Here is a 22,922-nt window from a genome sequence, read left to right as displayed (position 1 = left end):
CAGAGAATTCCGTGGAAAGGATTTTTCAGGAAAAAAATAACACAGCACAGTCGAACACAGTGGGCTGCAAAAGAAGGGAAATTTGCTACAAACACAGTAAGTACAGACAAAATAAAAACAGACCTTGAACAACAAAGTGACAAACAGTCGAAACCAACTATGATAACGAAACAGATAACGCGCAAGTGATATCAGTGTTGAGGCTCAACATATATTCTTGAAAACACGACGACGACAGCACAGGCGAACACACAGTAGGTTTCCTAAGAAAAAAACACAGCTGGAACGTTTCGGGAACTGACGTCTTCTCCAGTCATTAGGCATAAACACCCAATTTAAACCAACAATGGCGTGTGTCCGGAAAAGAAGGTTTTTAGCATAGCTTCCCTTTTGCAGGAATCACGCAACGAACGTACATAACAAATTCGCCTCGCCTAGTACGTCCCAATTGCGTTGCCTAGGAATTCAAAACAGTTTTAAGTTGATCAACCCATCATTAATTTAATTTATATTGTTTACTTTTTGCCTTTTATGAATGTGGACCATTCAAGTGATCAGAGTAAATCGAAACATCCTTTAGTGGAAATTGTGGTGCAAATTCCGAATGACTCTTTTCACAAATAATTGTCTGCAAATGGGAGAGACTAAAATATAAGATATAAATATATTGACAAATATTATTATTACTGCAGTCATGTCGTCATACATCACCAACCTGGTTTTAACTTAAAAGCAACATCCAGGAAAATTTTTAAAACAGGTAGTTTTTTTATTTAATATGTTTCGCGATTAATACCTACCGTATATTAGTTTTAGGTAGCTCAAAAGAATTTTAAACATGTCTAGTTTCATGAGAGAATGAGTTCATTATTTTATTCCATCAACTTGCATGCAAGGATATTTTTGAAATTATTCTTATTTAGGCGCGTTATGAAAAAAATGATGAGAGTGAATTTTAAGATGCGCGCGCACTATGCAACGAAATTTTCACAGGATAAAAAAAAGGCTACATACAAATAAAAATTATATAAATGCTTTTAAATATTAGACTTAGTCATTGATATTAAATTTTGGTCTGTGTCATTAAAAACATTAATCAATTGTAAAAATAATTGATATAAAATGTGTTTATTATTTTTTTGAGTGTATTTATATTAGTGTTTGTTATGTTCTCGTATGTATAATTTATTGGCATAAAATAATTACATTGTTTTTATATAACTGAATTTAATAAATAAGTATAAACTTTGAATATATTTATAATTTTATTATTAACTAAAATTTATCTAAATTATTTTATTAAATTAAATAATAAATTTTATATACAAGTGCATATATTAACATTTAATACTGTGTGTTTATTAAAACAATTTAATTATTTTTTACCAACCGTATTTATATAACATCAGTCATTTTATTATTTTATTACTATTAATAACTTGCTTGCAAAATTAAAGTTAATTTTTTTTTATCACGCCAAGAAAGTGTAACTTGTAAAGCGCGTACAAAAGTACACGTAGCAATTTTTATTATATTTTCTGCCCGTCCTTTTCTACCGCCAGTAATTTCGTCCGTGTTCACGCATGTTTTCAGCTGCACGTCCGAAATTAATATCGCCTTTCCCCCCACTCTGGTTCGTCTCGTCCTCTTCCCTCTCAGACTGCAGTTCAAATTAAAATGGCGCCCGCATTCATACACGCGACGAGCGTCGCTTCAGAATCAGCGAACTCTGCCGCGCGACCCACACTCACGCCTGTCATCTTCAGTTCGCCTGTGCCTCTCTTTCTCTCCTCTATGTGCTCCCGTCACGGCTTCTTTTCTATCTTCTCCTCCCTTTTCCCCCCGTAGCCGTCTCTTTTCCATCCATTGCTCTGCCCTTCGACGAAATGACACCGACCTTTTCCACGGACCGTAAAACTGCCTCCCTCATTCGCTCTTCAACGGCGGAGTCTTTTGTTTCTGGCGCTATTTATTGACCGACGACATCGCGTCGTCGTGGCTGGAAAGGCGCGCGGGTATGGCGGCCCCCAGAAACTCATGGCGGCTTTTATCCTCTATTTCTGGTTCGCTTTCGGTGCTTCCTTTTTTTCCCCCGCCCGGCTAGAACAGCGGCGAGAGGATACGACTGTCGTTTCAACCCCCAAACCCTCCACATCCTTAACTACTATGTTCCCGTTCCGGTGCTAATTGAAACGAACGACCCCCGTCGATTTGAACGAGAGCTGAGAACAAAGCTGGCTGTCTTCCCGCCTCACGTGCCAGCACCGATGCGAGGAAAACCCTTGAAAAAAAAAGATTACACTGTTAAAATCAGAGTTCGAACATTATACAACCAAAAAAATTGTGTTCTAGTCTTTTAGTACTCGCTAGAGATGTGTAACATCTCACCTTGGTAACGAGCAAACTCTGACACGAAATTTAAACGACTTTTTTTTTGAGCGTAATAACTATATGCAAATTGCTTCATCGACTAAATTTCTGGACGCGAACCACACGTAGTTTCCGCATCCGCCGCTAGAATTCGTTGCCGGAGCGGCTACGATGACTATCGAATCATTCGATTTGCGGAGCGAAATTATTAAAATCGTCATGAAACGGCTCCGATAACATCGAAAAAAACGACCTGAAAAAGACTTAACCCAGGCTTTGAACCTGAATTTGGGCAAGGGTTTTTATTAAAATACTACCCAACTTGTTATAATTCACTAAACAGTTTATTCTATAAATTTCTTCGTGACTTAGAGTTTCTCTCAGAGAGATTAATTTGATATTTGAAGTACCAATTTACATAAACATTGTTTTCTTTGTATAATAGAGATACATGGTAGAGAGTAAGAAAATATTATGAAATTATATAACTGTCTAATTTTCTGTATCAAAATACCGTAGCGTTCGATTTTCAAACGAGCTACTTCTAAATTACGTTGGCAAAAGTGTTATGCTTTATTTCAATAATATATTTCAGTTGAATATTATGTCTTAAAAATATAATCCAATATTAATTTGTAACTGTTCATCAGTTTATTTTTTTCACGACACTAATCCAGAGCCATTTTAATGTACTTTTTTAATGTATCAACATTACTTAGAGTTTTGTGCAATGCATCGAAATGCATTCGAAATGCATTCGAAATGCACAGGGCACGTGAATTGGTATTATTTACTGGATGTTCAAACACTCATGAATTTGGCTTTGAGATTTCTTTTGAAAATTATAAGCAGGTGTAACAATTCTTATTAAAGCTACATTTCTGTGCCCCCCCCCCCCCCCCCGCCCTTTTTTAAAATAAATTTTGCTTATTGCAGATTCCTCACGACACCAGCTTTCTACCGTACATTCTCCAAAGCGTCGTCTATCGCTCACTATAAATGTTGAGTTTTCGCTCAGCTTATTTCATTCTTGAATTCAAAATTACTTGTCATCTCGGGCTTGTAATTGTTTCTTTCGTTTTACCGCCGCTTCGTCGGAGAGAGAGAGAGAGAGAAAGATGAGTTTTTTCTTTCTTTCTGGAATTACCATGAAAAGGACGAAGAAAACTAAAGTCACGAATGAAAGGGGCGGGTGGCAATAAATACAGCTCCGGAAAGTTGGCAAAAAAAGAAGTTTATGGGTGGAGGAGGGGGGGGGGAAAGTGCGAAACTGCGAAAAGATATTCACGGCTGAGAAGGCAGGAATCCAGGCAGGACCTGTAATTAAAGCGTTGAAATATGCAAATGGAAGTCTTTATTAAACGTGAGTGGGCCTCGTTACAGCAGGGAAGTTACCTTCGCTCGCTAGTCGAGGCCCACTTCCACGAGGTCTCGCGAGTCGGGAAATTCACCGGCGAGGGTGATTTTTCATTTCGTGTGGCGTGATCTTTTTATCACATTTCGTTACACTATCGTATTCCATCATACACTCCCCAGACCTTAGCTGGATTTTTTTTTTATGTGTAACATCTTAGCTCTCTGGATACGGCATTTGGTAGGAGTCATCTCGTGAATGTAACGGAAATGTGCGACCACGGTGCTGCCATCTGTGGCGATTGGCACAAACCAATGTTCACAAAGCCAAAAGGAAAATTTATAGTACAATTTTTTTAATGTTTTATAACCAGATGGGCAGTATTATGATACAATTTCTTGTTGAAAATCACGTCCAAAGATGGGGTTTCATTTTTTTCTTAAAGTAATTTTCGCTGTTATCGGAGTCGTTTCATTATGTAGTTAAGAATTTCGGTTTTGCAAATGTAATGATTCGATAGTCGACGTAGCTGCTCCGACAGCGAATTCTAGAGGCGGGTGCGGGAACTACGTGTGATTTGTGTCCAGAGATTTAGTTGAAAACACAGTTTACGTGTATTTATCACTAACGTCATTATATTGAAGAATTTCAATTCAAATTTCGTGTTAGAATTTTGTATTATATTTAAATTTGCAACACGAGAACACATTAATTTGCTCGTTACCGAGGTTATATGTTACACATCAATAAGAATTTGAATACAAAAATAAATGCACAAAGTGAAAAAAGCAGCTACAAATAAATTAAACAATATTTGCGCCACTTTCTTCATAAACTGCGAATTTCAAACCGACCAGATATCGAATAAGAGATCGCTCCCAATTTGCCTAACCAGTAGGGAGGCAAGAACAAAATAAAATTAGTACCTATTTTATAAGGCAGGCACCAAAATGAAAATCTGTTCGTAAAAAATTATTGAAGCATTATTTTGTTTATTGTACGTACAAAAAAACTGTTTTTGTCAAAATTCGAATGATTTGATTGTTTTGTCCATCAAAACCATTAACGTTAAAAAAAATCGTATGATGGAAAATCTGAGAACTTATTTCTCTCTTCTGAAAATTTTTGTTTGTGGTAACGGAAATATTTTTAATATAGCCTACCGAGTCGCAAAAATTTATTTATTGCAATGCTACAAGTAAAGCACTGCAAATTTTCTAACACATTTCTGTGTGAAGGAAGCAACATTATGATACAACTCTATGCTAATAATTTATTTGGGGGACCACAATACATAGTTCTTCTGATAAAACATTAGTTCCATATATTTTATAGGAATGCAGTATACCATACATTATTAATTATGAAAAATGTACATTATAGAAGCCAGTAATACTTTATACGATTACTGTGTCTGTAATACTATTCCTCCAATTTCTCTAGCCTACGATGAAATTTATGTAATAAATATAAAATATATTATTAAAGTTGAAACGACTGAAATCTCACCTTTTCTTTAAATGTTATGAACATATTTTAACATCTAATGATGGCGCATCATCGTGTAATCTAAAATAGTGTTACGTGGGAGGGGATAAAGTCGATTAATTCTTCAAGAATAGATTCGTTGGTACGAACCTATTTTTAACACTGATTTTGTATATCACTTTCAAGCACAGATTGGGTGTGTTCAAAAATAAACAAACTGAAGCGACATTTAGATGCTGAAAAATAGTAACTGCAATGCATTCTTTTTTTTTTTACTTTTCTTTCACTCACATTAACAATTTTTTTTGTTTTGTTTTCTTCGTTAAATACGTTAGCAGCAAAAGTCATTTCACTGTTAAAAATTTTCACTTTAAAATAACGAAGAACGCTGGTTACAAATTATCCTGGGATCTTCGACTTTCTTCGAAAATTTACTGGCACCGAGTTTGATTACTTTGAATATGAATCTAAAATCATATTCTTTGTAATTAAACAAAACACTCAAAAACTGGTTAGGTTTTCAGTAAGATTCAGCTGCGCTGTGAGCTCCGGTGGAGCGGGCTGTGCGCCTTAATTAGGTAATGGCTGGCGGGTAGCCGACTGCGTGGTGTCCGCAGCGCGCGTTTAAAGCACAGCTAGCCATCCAACACGTAGTAGTAGTGTATAATAGTAGGTCCGGGCACAGGGTTCAGGGTGTGGAGAGAAGATTGTCGACGCCATCTTGGATTTTGACGTCACGGTGGCCATATTGGATAACCTCGCCTTTAAAAATTTGCTAAAATTTACCAATAATTCGCCCAAATACGCCACAATCTCCAGTTTTTTTTTAAAAAAAAATCCACTAAAAATCTCAATAAATTAAAAAAAAAAATTCCCTATTTGATTTTTTTTTGCGAAATTTTAATTTTTCCCCCCATTTTTCTGATAATAATTACGGGAATCAATAAACGTCGTGGATTCTACGAAGATTCAGTTATTTGCAATTACGAAGAACACTTCGTTCATTTGTGTCGAATTCTTCGTTGGAGAGTCCGTAACTTCACTGTAATTTCTAACGGTGTAAGGCTTGATTCGCTCACCCCTCCGGTCCTGCTGGGGCAACCGCGCCCTGCAGCGACGGGCTTATCGAAACACTCGCCGCCCTTTGTCGGCCACCAAAATCTGAAGAAACGAAACTTTTTTTTTTCCCGAAACCCACCAAATCATCGACGTATCGAACGTGTGCGAATCGGTTTCCGATGCGGAGAGCGCCAACAGACGCCGGCTCTTGAGCTATGCGGCTGATACGCCGCCAGAAGCGGACGATAAAAAAAAAATTCTAAATGCGCTTTAGCGGGAATAGTAGAGGATTCCCCCTTCTCTCCTTCCACTTCCATTTAATTAAAATTCTCTTGGGAGGAGAGAGAATTTTTTTTTTTTTTTTTTTTTGGGAATGCTTTCGCTCGTCGCTTCGTCGTCGACCGCACGTGCGGGTCTTCTTTGAACCGTAGTCATCACGGCGGAAGCCCGAAATTCAACGGACATACAGACACGCTAGACCTACATTTCGGTCTACTGACTTAACACGCGGAACCGTAGCGGTCACTGACTTGGCGTCCGTGCGCTCCGAGAGCGTATACGAGCAACTAAAATCTGTGAAAGTAAACTGACTGTATTTTTTTTTTTACCGAGCTGCTGTTAACTGGTAAAAATCATTGGACTTCATCTCGACAGTGACGAACACAGAAATGGTTTTCGGTGATGGGTTGGTGTGGGGAGGGGAAGGGGAGAGAGAAAAAGAGAGAGAATTAAACATATTATTAAAATATGTATATGTTACGGGTAATGTTAGAAGAAAATGATGTAATCTTGGAAGTTCACGGCTTAACGTAGGATTATTATTTTAATTTGTTGGCTTAAGTTCGAAGTAATAACTGAATTAAATTTGAATTCGCGCGTTTCACGCGTGTAAACCTAGGACCACCCATAACTTACTAGGTATATACAGCAATACAGCGTGTATTCTTTTGGATTCATGTTCAAAGAAAGTGAACTCACTGTCCGTAAATTTACAAAGATAGTCGTATATTTACGAATATCTCTGGATAATTTGTAACCAGCGTCCTTGGTAAATTGAAGGTGAAATGTTTTTTTAAAGTGTAGGCAGGCACACGTACGTTTTGCAGAGTTCCAGAATAAACCATGTGAACATCCGAGTTATGTCTGTTTACTAAAAGCAATATCGGATACGCTGAGGGCGAATGAGTAGTTATTTTTTTTTTCATATTTAGTTTTTAATCTTTATTTTTATAAGAATGAAAACGACTAAAACATGCGTGTTTTCGGAATAACTTTCAGACCCAGTACAGATTCTTGAAAACACTCCAGAGACTTGCAATACACCTTTGTCTTCACTTCTCCGTTATAAAATGTTGCGTTTCCCGCTCAAATTTTATAGTTACCCTATGTACGACGATAAAACTGCGCGTCAGTTCACGGCCTTGCACTTAAAGGTGATACTGCGCTGGAAGCACTAGCGAGCTTCGCACTTACCATCCCACCTCGCCAACACCAATACACCTCTGACTAGGCAGGTGCCTTAAGGTAAATAATGCTTTTAAATTATAAGATAATTCCTTTTTATTGTATAAGTATCCACTTTGTAATTATTTTAAAGCAGTTATGGAAAATCTTCCCTTTTATTTGTGATCTAAAAAATTTTATTTGTGATCGTAAAAATGATTACAATATTATATAATGTAATAACAGTCCAAAAAAAACCGAAACTTTGAACTAAAATAAAACAAAAAAAAAAGGAAATAAATGAAGTGAAAATCATTTAAGTTCCAAATGTGACGAAAACTTATACAACAAAAGTGTAAAACAGCGCAAATGCTTCATTTCCTTAAAGACTTAACTATAAATTGTAACCTAATTTCAGGAGACCTGGTGTTACCCAACATTTCCGTAATTGATGTGTAATGTCTTTAGTTAAACTGCTTTTATTTCATCGCTACTGAACAGGATACAGCGAACGAGTCGTTCAGGAGACGGAAATTCCTATCAGATTTAATCTACTTATCGCCCCACACAAAGCGGGACTGTGAATAATCTTATAATCTTCGAAACGGCCTGTAGTGCAGAACTGATCAAAGCACTTAATCAGCTTACGTATCCCACGTTATCATTTACAGCGAAAATAGCTGGAGTACGCCAGGCTCCGCTAGGTCTCACAGGAAAAAAAAATTCTAAGAATTGCGAGAGTGGTGATACAGTCTCATGTAAAAAAGGGCTTCATATTCTTTGCGCTTTTAATTTATGTCATTTGTATTGTAGGCAGAATTAAATTTTTATTTCCGAAATTACTGTGTATTAAAAATAAAATTTATTGTGATCGAACCTTTGGGCTAAAATACACTTACTAAAATTAATTTAATTTTTTTTAAAATTTATTGTAGCTGTTGCTATTTTACCAATTATTTTTAAGATTTAAAAATATTTTTTTTGTAAATATAAACCTGTGTGTGAAATAATAATACTGTTTAAAGTGCGCATGTGATAGTGCTTATTAGAAGTATTCTGCTGGCTAGGTAAAAATTCAAGCCAAAAGGCTCTACAGTACGTAGGTTTTACAATTCTTCTTCTTTTACATTCTTGAGGTTACTTCAGTCACTGTCATTGTAAACCAGCAGTGTTTCATGTCCATGAAATTATTATTTGTAAATAACCCAGAAAGCGGTAAGGACAATAATAACAGGGCCATCTAAGTGCCCAGCGCCTTTGCTAACATGATAGTGAGCGGGCTTGCAGACTTTTAATCGTAATATGTGCAGTTGTAAGACTATAAGCGGTGACCTTATAATTTTATCGTTGGCAAATTTGTAAAAAAAGTTAAAAGTACTCCCGTTGGTCTTAAGTTTCATGTATGTTAGGTTAAGAAGTTTCGTACACTGCTGTACGAAAATGCCTGTTTTGGCTATGTTTAAGGGCGTAAAATAATGGTTTAAAGCCGCGCTCGTGATAACAGTACGTACTTTTACAGATATTTATTTTTCTAAAGAAATCCATGCAATTTAATGAAAGCCATGAAAATAGCCAATACCATTTACCTTTAAATCTAAAATGTTTCCGTTTCAATTACCATTTAATTCTCCTTATTTGTAGGAACAAGAAAAGTTAAAAAATAATAATTCTTCAGCAGATTACGATGTGAAAAAAAAAATATATATTTTTTTCATTTTGTAATAATTAATCCACTCATAAATATTTCAAGTTTATCTGTATCTACTTAATATAATAATGAACTGATGACCTAAAATGGGATGACATAGGCCCCTACAAGAAATATCTTAAAAAAAAAAAAAAAAAAAAAAAAAAAAGTTTTTTTTCTTTACATGTAAAAACGTGTTGTGAATACCTTCAGCACTTTGATTTAATGAGGTATGTTTTTTTTTTTTCAAACATCCCACAGAAAAATTTCACGCCAGGTATGTGAAGAAGAGTCACGTGACAAGCCAGCCAGTGACTTCGCTCTCAGTCATGTGCTACCTCAAGAGAGTAAGGTTTTTTTTTTTTTCATTTTGAAAGATTCCAGAATAATATTTAAATACCCAAGTCTTAACGGGACGTGTTTGTAACACTCTGGGCACGCGATAACAGTTTAATGCGCTGTCGTTACCGTAACGAGAGTGGGAAATGTTCCTTTGCCTCAGCCATATCTTCCGCCCCTACCCTTCGCCTCTATCACGATACGTTAATTACCCCGCTTGAAAAAAAAAAATAAAAATAAAAATTTGGACCGGGGCGGTTGGTATGGCGACTCTCTGCGAACTCTCGTTATCAGCTCCGGAATTCTGCGAGTTATGTTGCCCCGCCTGTGGGGTGGGATTTTTTTTTTTTTTACTTCACGTTTCTTTCCTGAATTTAACTACACCCTCCTACCCCCCTTCCCCAAAGTTTACTCATCCCTCACCATCATCCCCTTCGTCGGTCGTTCCTGAACAGGCGCGACACTAATGAGGGTGGGAAGTGACGTCATAACTCTGCGGGTAATTGTCGGCGGAACAGCAATAAAGCGGAATAAATTCGCTGCCTGGTCCCTATTAGCGTCGGAGATAAACTTTTTTTTTTGCTTGTGTGTAGAACATCTTAACTCTCGGCACATGACATTTGGTATGAGTCATTTCGTGTATGGAATGGAAGTCGCATGTAACTAATAATTGTGTTACCACGTTGCTGCCATCTGTGGTGGATGACGCGAACCAAAGTTCACAAATACAAAGGGAAATTTTACAGTCAGTACTTAAATAAAGTTCCTTGCCGAAAATCAGGTACAAAGCCAAGTGTCAGCAATTTTTCAAGTCTTTTTTGCTTTCATCGGAGCCGTTTCATTATATAGTTTAAAATTACGGTCAGCAATCGGAATGATTCGATAGGCGACGTAGCTCCTCCGGTAACGAATTCTAGTGACGGGAACGGAAACTACGTGCGATTTGCGTCCAAGAAATGTATATTTGAAAACACAATTTGAGTATATTTATCACTCTTGGAATTATTATGAAGTATTTAACGTTCATTTTCGTGTCAGAGTTTTGTTTTATAAGTGTATTTTCAACATTAGAACTCGTGAATTTGTTCGCTACCGATGTTAGACGTTACACATATCTGGCGAGTTCGGGGGAAGAAAACATTTTTTTTTTAATATTTACATATAATTTTTCTGTTCCTGGGAGACTGGGCTAGGATCTGATGTATCGACGAGAGATTAAGGAAGTGCTTAATTGCGCGTTCAATGGCGGATCAGGAATAGCTAAAGAACATAGGATGAGAGACGTTTTTTCTCCTCCGTTGGAAACAACCAGTCAGGGATGAAATACTGCCAAATCGATCGTCCCGAAACATATATGTATCAAACTGTTTTCATTTAAGTGGTTGGAGTTTTTTTTTTTTTTTTTAGGAACGTGTTATGTATGTATTATCATTAGGACTACAAACTTTTAATTATATTTATATTTGTATGTGTGTGTGTGTGGAATCCCCAAGCATTGATATTTAGTTACCAGACTAAAACATGTATCGAAAGAAGAAATAAGTTTAATATTTTTAAACATCTTTTGAACATCGCAATGCCAAACACTTTTGTTTGTAGCTTCTTTCCGGTCAGTAGTATGTATGGGAATGTTCTCAAATCTTTATTGAACTTCTATTATCAAACCGTGAAAAAAAAAAAAAACAACCTCTGGTTGAGTTAAAACTTTGTGGTAGACCACCAGTCTATGTAACATCACAATGGTCGTCAATCTAACTCTGGTTCAGTTTCCGCTCCTTTGTCGTATAAAGGGCAGTACTATTTTACAGGTCATAAGATTCTCTCTTTCCCATCACACAAACACCAGGGTGACTATAAACGATACAATTCTCATCGATCATCAGCATGACTGCGTAATTTGTGCCTGTGTTTGAGACGGTGCTTATTTTAGTGTGTGTAAGAAGACCTCTCGATGGGCAAAAATGTAATGAGAGCATACCATACCGCTAATTGGTTTCCTTATCTCATGCTGGAAAGGCCTAAACCCTAAAATATTTTACAAATAATAATAAATAATCAAAACACAAGTCAAATAACAAAAATAAAAAATTTAAATGTCTAAACGTAACACCTTCTTTTATTAAGAAATGAATGTTCATTAATAAAGCATTTATATCAACTGTACAACTGGCAAATTATGAAAATACGAAATGGTTTTCTTTCGCTGAGAATTATAGTTTATCTTACATTCTGCTTGTTTCTTCATCTCACTTGTTATTTAAAGTTTCTCAAAGAACACATAAAAATAATGGTTCAGTGGCAAATATAAATATCTGTAACCTTACAAAAATATTTCTGTTCCATTTACAAAAAAATCTCCATGACCTGACTACATGTAATTATAAGATTATATCATTAATAACCTGCCAACATCAAAGCATACATCAATTCATTTATAACCTGTTTATACTTTAATCTGAATACATTTCCAAACTTGCATAACAAAGAAAATTTTAATCTCTTTAAGTCGTAAATAGCACAGGATTTTTTTTAATACCTACCAATACCTCAAATATTTAAAGTTATTGGTAAACCATTCCCTGAATAACTTTTCAGTGTTAACTGGGCACATTAATAAGCATAATAAAACAAAAAAACAATATGAATGAATGAAACATAAATTAAAATATAAAATTATGCCCCCACTTTCGTAAGAAGCACTTAGTATTATCTCGAAAAACTTATTTCATATATGCAACTGTAACCAAAGTCATGTATTGAACAGATTTACAATATATCTCATGTAGTATTACAAACTATTTCTTGGCAACTGGTTGCCAAAATAATATTTTGTAAAAGTACTTTTTTTTTCTCTGTAGCCAACGTCGTCGACGGTGTTTGGAGGTGGCGGGGGAAATTTAACGTGCCATTATTCACGCTGCTAAGTGTGCCTTCGCGTTCACAGTCCTTAGCCAAGGTATAAAGGCACTTTTCCTGTGTCACTTTACGCATTTTTTACTGCATCGTAAAGTTTTAACCATCATCGATGGGTTTCTTAAGAAAAAAAAATACCCACCTAAGATTTTTCTTCGCAAATTGTGTTAAATTTGAAATTTATTTCGAAAATTGATTATATTCAGCAAACGATATAGTATAGACAACATTCTCTCGTGATATTAAAATCGTATTTTTTATTAAATTTAATACCTTTTTGTGCGTTCCGTGCAAATATGTTTCTACGAACCTTAGCGAAGTTCGAGATAAGGGTGAGGTTTGGTAAAAGATAGATATTATGTTAAATATTTCAAAATTGTGTGTTTACATGTAAACAAATTTTTTACCTCAATTTCCTGACTAAATATTAGCTACGTAAAACTAGGTGTTCATTGAAACTTTTGAATTAATTAAGTACAATCCTAAAACTTTAAATGTAATTATTTCTATTAAACCTTGTTTTATTCTGGATCAGACTTGAAACACTGATAAACAATTTTATTGTTTCTTTAAACTTTATAAACCTACATCTGTAGTTCTGAGGCATATGGCACAATGTCACAAAAACAAAACTTTCTATGAGAGCAGTTCAATTAATTTTAAATATTGCTACACTTATTAGCTACTCAACTAATTTTGTCCCAGAATATGTGAATTTTTTACAAATCGTAGATAAGCGGCCCATACCACTAGAAATAACGTCAAACTGTGGTAAAGTTTATGATTAAAAGCTCATTTTGCCCAAAAGTTGACATAGTGTATGCTTCCAAAGTACAGATATAGCAATTAACCTACTTCTTGGCTTTTGATTAAAGACCAAGTTTGCTAAAACGTAATTTTGCGTTGTAGGCCAATGATTAAAAGCTATCAGTTTTAGAACACTTTTTTTTTATTTAGAAATTTGCAATTATCTTATTTACCTAACGAAATACTGTTAACTCAAATGACAGGAATAGCACATTTGTCGGCTGCAAACATGAAAGTTTTAAGGAGCACAAACTACATTTTATTCCGGTCATAATAAATAAGGTGAGGAGACGTTTCTCGTTTATTCGAAAAACGTGGCACCGATGAAGCATAATGTTGGTTTTCTGTGACATCCCGAAATAATGTTACGAGACTTAAGTTTTCCAACGGTCCTAGCTCCCGCTGGATTTATCCCCATTCAGCTTATGCACGACTGTATTTTTACGTGACTTTCCGTCTCTGACAAGCAGACTGTTGCGCTAGATAATAAAAAAAAGTAGAAAATAAATCAATACATATTTTATTCTCTTTGGTTATACCTTCTCGGTCAATATTAACGGTACACCTCTGTCACTGGACGGCTCAAATGAAGGTCTTTGATAAATATAACTCTGATGTAAATTCGATAGTAAAATTAAAAAAAAAAAATTGATTCGTGCACACGGGTCTTCGATTTTCTTAACATCATACTATTCAAAAGATGCCGATTCTTGGAACATAATTCACTACCCCAGCGAACTCTCCTGGGTTGCAATCAACTATTGATGGGGGAGGGACTATAAACCGAAAAGGTGCAAATCTTGGATTGAACAGGTTTTTTAAGTCATAACAACATTTCGTCGTTTAGTATTTAAAATGTCTTAGGATTAACGTAATGGAACGCTGACACTTGTAGGTCGCATGAAATATTTTTTTCTAATTTTTTTACTCTGCGTATTTGTACACCAATAACGTCTAGCCTGTCCACTTGTCAAACGCATGTCCGGGGAAGGAAAGTTTTTTCGAAATAAGTTATCGACATGTAGTTTCCCGCCTGAGGCAGGGTCTGCATGAATGGACACTCGTAGGAGCCGACTGCCCCAACTGAGGTGACAGAACTATTGTTCCGGCCAGTCTGGAGTGAGATAAGAGATGTGGTGATTAGTGTGTGTGTGTCGGAGGGGGACGGGGGGACGGGAGTACTTTGAGAAAACCCACGGCAAAGTCCGCCACGTTTCCCACTTGCTAAAAAAAAAAACCCCGGTTGGACCCTAACCCGGTATCGAACCCTGGTCGCCCTGAAAGGAGGCGAGCGTTCTGACCACTTTTTTTTATATTATTATTTTTTTATTTGTTAGGGTGGTCTTCAGTGGTTACACCAGCAGCCATAGGGTAATTTGTCGTAATGCAAATCGTAATCATATCATATCAAATCAAGCAAACCTCAGTAAGCAATTTGGATCAACGTATCGTAGTGCAATCAACATCAGCAATTAATGACCATCATGTAAACTATACACCCATGCCTTACCCGGGACTCGAACCCAGAACCCCTCACACCGTAAGCCGGTGTGCATCCGACTACGCTACGGAGGTCGGCTCCACTCGACCGCTGCTCCTCACAAAGAAGGAAAATTGCTCGCCCCCCAAAAAAAATTTTTTTTTTCCCCCGGCAGTCCTGGGCGACTGGTCCTGGTCGCTTGTTTCAGGGATGCGGGTCAGGCCGCGAACCCTTTGCAACCCTTCGTGTGATGTGCGAGAGGGTTGAGCGAGGGAGTTTTTGCGGTCCGTCAGGGGGGAGAGAGGGGTTGAGGCGGGAAGCTGTCCCACGGGGCTCCGCGTGGGGCAGAAAGGAACGGGAAAGAAGAACGTGCTCCCAAAGGCAAGGATAGCAGGGCGCAGGTGGTGGCACGAATACATTTCTTCGGTCCAGGGCCTCAGAGAGAGAGAGAGAGAGAGAGAGAGAGAGAGAGATACCACCACCACCACCACCACCATGCTTGTCGACACCCTCGAGCTACGTGGGTCTCTGAGGTTGCAGCCCTGCATTCCAAAAAAAAAAAAAAAAAAATCTGGAAGGAAAAAAAAAATGCCAGTGCCCTTCTGATCGTAAAAAAACGAACCATTTTAAAAGCCTGTGCGAAATATCTTCGGCAAAAATACTTACTTACTGAGCATAGTATTTTTACCACCACAAAGTTGTCTGCTCTATAAATCCGAGTGAGTGATTTCACCATAGTTAAATGCTTTGTACTGAAAAAAAAAAAAATCAGCCACCAAGCTTCTGCTGGCTGATAAATTAGAAAAGGATTGAACGATCATGTTATTAAATTTATCGAAGAATAAATTTAAAATCTCTGCAAGTTCGTAATGGTTATACTTGAGCATTATACAAAGGATTTATTCGAAATATGCACGTGAAAATTGTGGTTGCATCTCTGGGACATGCACCCACCATTTGCAATAAGAAAAACCACAACAGCGCATGGTACAGTTTCTTTGTTAACAGGTTTTGGTATGATAAGTTGTCCTGCATACATACCCACAAATTTGGCGCGTAGTTTTGACACAGCGTCTGTATTCTATCTCTCATATTGAAATAGAATGTTGTGTCCCAGTAAGTATTTTAGTTGGTTACATTTGTTGTTAAAGGATGCAATATATATATATATTTTTTTTAACATTGGTTGAATGATTCTTGCAATGGCGAAGATTGATTCGAAACTTTTATTTTGCCATACACTATTGCTGGTTACTCTGTGCGTCATAGAGAAACCACAATAAAGGACACAATAATACGGAAGCACACAGAAAAACAAGCCAAAATCAGCATTTACTCAAAAGTTAAGTGCGTAGTTTGCACAGAAATTTCCGTGGAAAGAATAAGATAGAAAAAAAATTAATCACCGTTCTTCCTTCCATGGAATTTTCCATGTGGTCTATACATTGACGTCGGCTGATATCAGCTTGTTGGGGGCGCATATCTTTAGGAATCGAAAGGGGGTTTTAACCGACACAAGTCATCTCTGGATACGGTGCTTCTATGTTTGACACTGCTCATATATTGGCTTTTATGCATACAAAAGCAGAAAACTTTAAAAATCACAGAACATTTTCCATAAAATATAATTTTGACGTTTATGTTCATCGTCCCCGTTTCACAGTTACAATTTGGCAAGAGCAAGTGGAACCCTCCAGTGAGGGGTTTGTATGATTCCAAGGGGGATGGGGTCTTCCCATCCCCCCCAATCCCCACACCCCGAGATCTACACCCATATTATATTTATGGGTGTTTGCATGTTCTTTGGTCTGTCAGTGAGGTTTCTTAATGACATACGATGTGACCCGCAATGGCGTTTGTCCCAAAAAAAAATCCATTTTAAATCAAAATAGATCTTGTTTAATTAAGCTAAAAACATTTTTTTGGCCTCTGTTCAGACAAGTTTTTAAATGCTAAGCGGTAAGCGTTCCGTTGGCATTTGCGAATGAGTGCAAATTAATTAAAGTCGTGCTTGCGGCGTGGCGCTAGCGTTTCGATGGAGGATGTGTGGGGGGGGGGGGGAGTAAAATTGTTTGTATGATGCCATCACCCCCCAGGCGGTGGTAATCCTCCGGGTTCCCGCCGGCTAGATTAAATAACACCTTGTCGAGGGAGGGTTTCGAAAAAGAGCTGTGATGGTGAAAAAGGGGTTGCTGACGGGGGGGGGGGGGGTGAGGGGTGCGCGTTGTTCCGAACAAGTGATGGAGGTTCGCAAACATCGCTACCCCTTTCCCCTCCCCAGCTTTCCACTTCCCCATCGCAAAACTCGCGCTGTTCGACATGAACAGCCGTTCGCCCGTTGGCGCTTCGCTGTCGGCGGACAAAAGGTTCTTTTGATTAGTAACGAAAGGCAAATATTTAGCTTCCGAGAATATTGAGCAGAAATGGAGCGCAGCTCCGCATTAGTCCAAAAAGTGATGATTAAAAAATAAAGGAGGTTATTTACTGCTGCTTCCTGGTAAAAAATTTTTTTACAAATAAACGGCTGTCGGGAAGAATGGTGTGTACGCGGAGCCACGGATATTAATTTTTTTTATTAATAACTCGAGATGAATAGCCGGTAAGAATTTTGAACTGGTGCGCTTCTGTTTGAATAACTTTCTAATAAATGAAATTCAAGAACCTGAGATGTTTAAGAGAATGAAAATGATTTTCTTGTCAGGTTCAACATGCTGAAAACACCAACGGAAGCTATATTTTAAACCATATTTATGATAATAATTGTTAGGATTTAAAAAAATTCCATTAATCAAGTTTTTAAACGTTATTTCATATAAAACTGTTGTTAAGTTATAATTATTTTTGATGCCACAAGAATGCCATGAATGCCATACCATTTTCTTCGAAATGTGAATTTTTCTTCTCCTGTCTTAAAAGTGTGACAGAATCTATAGTATTTTCTAAAAAAAAAAATTATATATAATGTGACCAAACAAAGTAAAACAAGATCAGACACATATTAATGGAATAAAACGTTAGGTAATAAACACTTGTACCATTTTTAACGTCTGATAGATGTATATGTGTGTTATTTATAAAGGAAAATCATAAATTTTTTAAACAGCAGATTTTCAAGTCAAAGTTTCACTTCCTCGTGTCCCACAAAACTCAACAAATTCTTGAAAGCATAGACTGTAGCGAGCTGAATTTAGTAACTTTATGTCTTTATACTCACGTGGGAGCTACGTGTTTAACAAATACGACACTTCGCAACCCTTGTTGGTTTTCTTAGCACACAACATGGCCTGAAGCACCTGACTTATTGCGTCTAAAAATTCTTTCAGTGGCTTATTCTCTATTCTTCCAGCTGGAATTGTTCAAATGTCACATAGCAAATTTTTTTATTAATTGTCTTGTATGGTGTTTACTTTCAAGGGAAAACGCTCCGCGTAAGTGCACCATAATTTTTTTTTTTTGGTAAATGAAATAAAAATATTCACGTAAAATTACAGATATTTGTCAATTTGTACAGTTACATAAAAACAACTCTATCACTACAAAATAGTGGTCGCAGTTATACTCGGTACGGATGCTTACCCGGGACCGGGTATAAATGCTTTGTATAGTCCTAGTGCCTCCTATATTTAAAGTTATTTGTATACAGTTCCCTCAGTATCTTTCCAATATTAATGCGCAATAATAAGCATGATAAATCAAAATAAAGCCAAATTATTGAATATTCCAGTATATTTTCCATGGTTTAAAAATTTATGCTTGATTAAAACATCAATCATGCGCCAATTTTCGTAAGAAATACTCGGTATTATCTCGAGAAACGTATTTCATGTATGCATAAATAACAATAGCCATGTGTTGTACGAAGTTAAAATATCTTTCTGAATGTATCATAACCTATTTCTTGGCGACTGGTTTCCAAATGAATCTTTTTGAAAAAAAAAAGTAAAGAATTTTTTTTCTTCAGTTTGTATGCCATTTACAAACAAAAAGTATCATGGATGTGGATTTAAATCCCTAAGAAAGTTTAAGGAATCAGATGAATCTTTATACTTATGAAGAAGCGTGTGTTTTTCATCATACTTCTCTTAGAGATAGCAATCATCCAGCCAGTGAGTTCATCTCGTAACTCATGGTCGGGTCTCCTGATAGACATGTCCCCGTTTCGTTTGTTCCCATCGTTCAAACTTTCAAAGCCTCTCCTGCTCGTAGTCTGGCAGATGTGCTTCCCGCAGACATGTTGAATCCTGTTAATTGTGAATTTTCGTCTTTTTTTTGTTATTTTGCTTCCTCCCCCCCCCCCCCCCCCCCCAACCTTTTCACGTTCTCTCTCGCCCAGGATACCGCGAAGCAATCTCCGCTGAACTATTTACCGCAGACGTGTAGCTTCAGAGACAGCGGGGCTTTCCGTCTTGCTGTGAGGAAGTTGATGTATCGGTCCGCCGCAGAGTCTGACTGTTCCACTTGTCTCTGCCCCTCCTCCCCCCCCCCCAATCCCTCGTCGACCTCCTTATCAGCAGCAAACCCGTCCGAGAAGTTTGCAGAAGCAAGGAAACTGCCGATAGCAACTTCCAGCTCATATATCACACGAGCTCCCTTTCTGTCTCTCTCTCTCTCTCTCTCTCTCTCTCTCTCTCTCTCTATCTCTCCCGCCGCTGTCTGACCTGGCTTTTGTTCGCGATATCGCGGGCTTGTCTTCTGCGCCGCGGAATTTTTGTTTTCCTCCCTCCTCCCTCAACCCCCCCCCCCCCTCTTTTCTCAGCAGCGACAACCCCACTTATTCCGCCGAGTCTCTCAAGTATTTATCGCTCACTTTCTCCTCGTGGCTCCAACCCCGGCAGGCATCACGGCAAAATGGATAACCGGTTTTGCACGTCGGCTGTGAAGGAAACAGTGTGGATGAAAACAGCTTGACTCCAGTTCTCGAAGGTGAACTAAGTTATATGTACTAGTGGTGAAACGAATTTCAATTATTTTTTTTTCAGGCATTCGCGAACGCGAATGTGAGTATTGGCATAAATGTTTAATAGAAGACTAACGTTTTTGCTTGTTTAAAACAATATTCTTTTTTAGTGTCTTCAAAGAAGTTGATTATCTAAAACACTAAAAATCAAAATATTGTGTAAGTAAAGACTGTTTAAGAAAGTTTAAGAGAGGAGTATGGTTTTGTTTGAACTTATATAATTTTTTTTCTAATGGAAAGATGATTATTTATAATACTAAGTCTAAAGCTTTATTATTTTACCTCATGTTAAAGTAAAGGCTGATAAAAGATATAATTACAAGTATACCTTAGTAAAAATACTTTAAAAACTTTTAAAAAGGTTAGAAAAAATTTTATACTAAATTAAAAAAACATCATAATTTTGTGATTTATTGAATACTATTTTCACATTAAAAATGAATATAATCATTTCTGATATTTATATTCGTAAAATATCCGCATGGATTTTGCATTCGCGAATTTCAAGAAATATGCGGATTTTTCGCGAATGCGAATAAAATGTCAACAAGTATTCATGCTAAACCTATGTAGTAAGTATTTCGAGGAGAGAAAAAAAGTCTGAATCGCCTTTCTCTTTGGATTATTTATTAATATATACTAGTTTTAACTGAAAGTTTGACTTGATTATTGCAACTAGCTGGACGAATAAATCGAAAACATAAAAAAGAAGTGTGTCAATGAAGCGTAAAACACAGTGTCTAATCTGCAAATGAATGCAATTCAAGTCACAACTTTGACCGGTGAAAATTATACTCGTTTAAATCTAAGTTTAGTTATTCTGATACCTACTTTAGGCTGTAAACTTGAAATTAAAAACGTTGTTTTAATCAGTCCAGTTTACAGATTTCTAACTGGAAGCCATTCACAGCGTGATTATGTCTTATCAAGTTTGAAGGTAGATTCAGACAGATAAAATGTGCGTGAGAGAGAGATAAAGAGAGTAATAAAAGGAGAAAAAGTAAGAACGATAGAAATACTTTTCTACCTCAACTTACAACAAAAAACACAGTCCATGTAATACCAGTTCCAAAACAACATCAATAATGCCATAGCAGTAAACGTAGGTATCTGGTTTAAAATAAAAAGTAGTTCATGCAATTTCTGCGTTCAAGAGGAGCATTGCCTGGGGAAATCAAAACTTTTTCTTGTGGAAAAAATTGAAGATTTTTCTATGAGTGTTCAGCCATTTAGTTTGCAACGTCCTTGCACTGCCAGTAGCTTCGCCTCAACCACGCAAAACTCAGTGGAACTTATCAAAAGTTAGAAGTGATGAAAAAAAATCATGTTCGCTATAAAATATACTTTTTGTTTTGGAGAGCTCTGCTTAACCTTTGCCTTACCATTTTGAGTAGGCCTTTTCTTCTATCCGAATGTTGAAATGTCGCGCCAAAGATCCTATCAAAGGATAGATCACAAAGTAATCAGAAATCTTTAGAAAAATATATACATAGGTAGTCATTACGTTATTTCGCTACCTGATTTCTACAAAGTAACATTTTAATTGGCTTGTTTAATTAACCACTTGATTGTTAATGCATGAAAGTACTTTCCTTGGCTCGCCAACTTTGCTACATGTACGACAGGAAATGTATTCTTTACTATATCTTCAAAATACTTCACAGCATGTATGTAAAGTAACACGTTAAAATATTGAAACAAATGTTTTATCCCTGTTAGATAACTAGGTTTGACCCAGCTTGAAACATAGTTTGATAACTTCGGGGGGGGGGGGGGGGGGGGGAGGAAGAACTCATGCGATGACTTTCCTGTGTTAACTCTCACTTAAACAGTGTTTAAGTTTATCTGTTATGCTTTTCTCTCTGTTTATTTTGGCAAAATTTCTGACAGTTACTATAGCGTTACTCGACTATTCCGTGTGTTTAACAAGTGTGTTGTAGCGTTATGAATACTGAATCAAAATCTGGTTCATTAAAAATGAAATCATCAAGGTATGCATTTCATACATAAAGACAAGTATGAACATATAAAAGTTTATGATCTATGTCAAGATTCTCACAAGTTCCTCAAGGAACTGACAAACACTCTTCTGTACGGGGAAGCTTTTAAAGTGTTTTATAGTGCTCAAGGTCACTGGTTTCAGCACGAAACAAAAAAAAATATGCGCCTCGGAAAGCCTTGGGGTCTTGAGATAAACCAACGTATAGTATTTTGTAAACTAATATTCAATGAGGTGATGATTCTCGGTTAGGACGTGATTTTCTTGGGGGAATCTATACCCTTATCTGCTATAGTTAGGGACAGGAAATATTAAGGGATTCATTTTTTTTTTTGCTAAAATACAAACTCGTTAACCTTTATGATGCTTTAGTGATTGGACAACACTTTATCTAGACAACACTGAGCCAATGAAAAACCTCAACAAAAATAAAATGTATCTGATTAGAAGCTGTCGCGAACTATTTGTCAATAAGCAGGCGTATCTTTCTCGAGTACATGGAGGAGTTAATTGAATCCAAGAATATTGTTAGTACCTAGCTATGATCTCATTTTCAAGTGGCTATTTTTCATGTGCAAGATTGGTGGTTTTCTTTATTTTGTATGTGTATCTATGTGTTTATCTGTATGCGTTTATATGTATATAGGTGTGTGTGTGTGTGTGAGAGAGAGAGAGAGAGAGAGAGAGAGAGAGAGAGAGAGAGAGAGAGAGAGAGAGAGATTTGAGTCAGAATTGGACCGAAAAACTTCTGCTACAGGTTCATCACGAAAAAATAAATAGAAAACGTATTACGTCTTTTTATCTTTTATACTTCCCAAGACTGCCATATGCCTTTAAAACTGAACCTGAACTACAATTTTTATTAAATTTATAGATATGGCACTCAAGATGGAACCCTAAGGTCTGGATAGTGCTTTAATTGAAGCGGGTTATCCAACCACCGCGAAACTTATGGTCGTTAATAATTATGCCATTGAAATGAATTGGGGGTAAAATACGGCAGAAAAAATATACAGATAAAAATGA

At 36.8% G+C, this 22,922-nt stretch overlaps 1 protein-coding gene across 2 annotated transcripts in view; it reads left to right on the top strand.

Moving 5' to 3' along the window:
• LOC134536865 (complexin) overlaps positions 1 to 22,922 on the top strand; it is a 1,123,559-nt gene that overhangs the window by 454,710 nt on the left and 645,927 nt on the right. The gene's annotated exons all lie outside the window — the stretch shown is intronic.

This window comes from Bacillus rossius, chromosome 11 (assembly GCF_032445375.1).
Source record: "Bacillus rossius redtenbacheri isolate Brsri chromosome 11, Brsri_v3, whole genome shotgun sequence".
NCBI classification, from domain to species: Eukaryota; Metazoa; Arthropoda; class Insecta; order Phasmatodea; family Bacillidae; genus Bacillus; species Bacillus rossius.
Note: the sequence above shows the minus strand (reverse complement) of the source record. Positions and strands in the feature narration are given on the sequence as shown.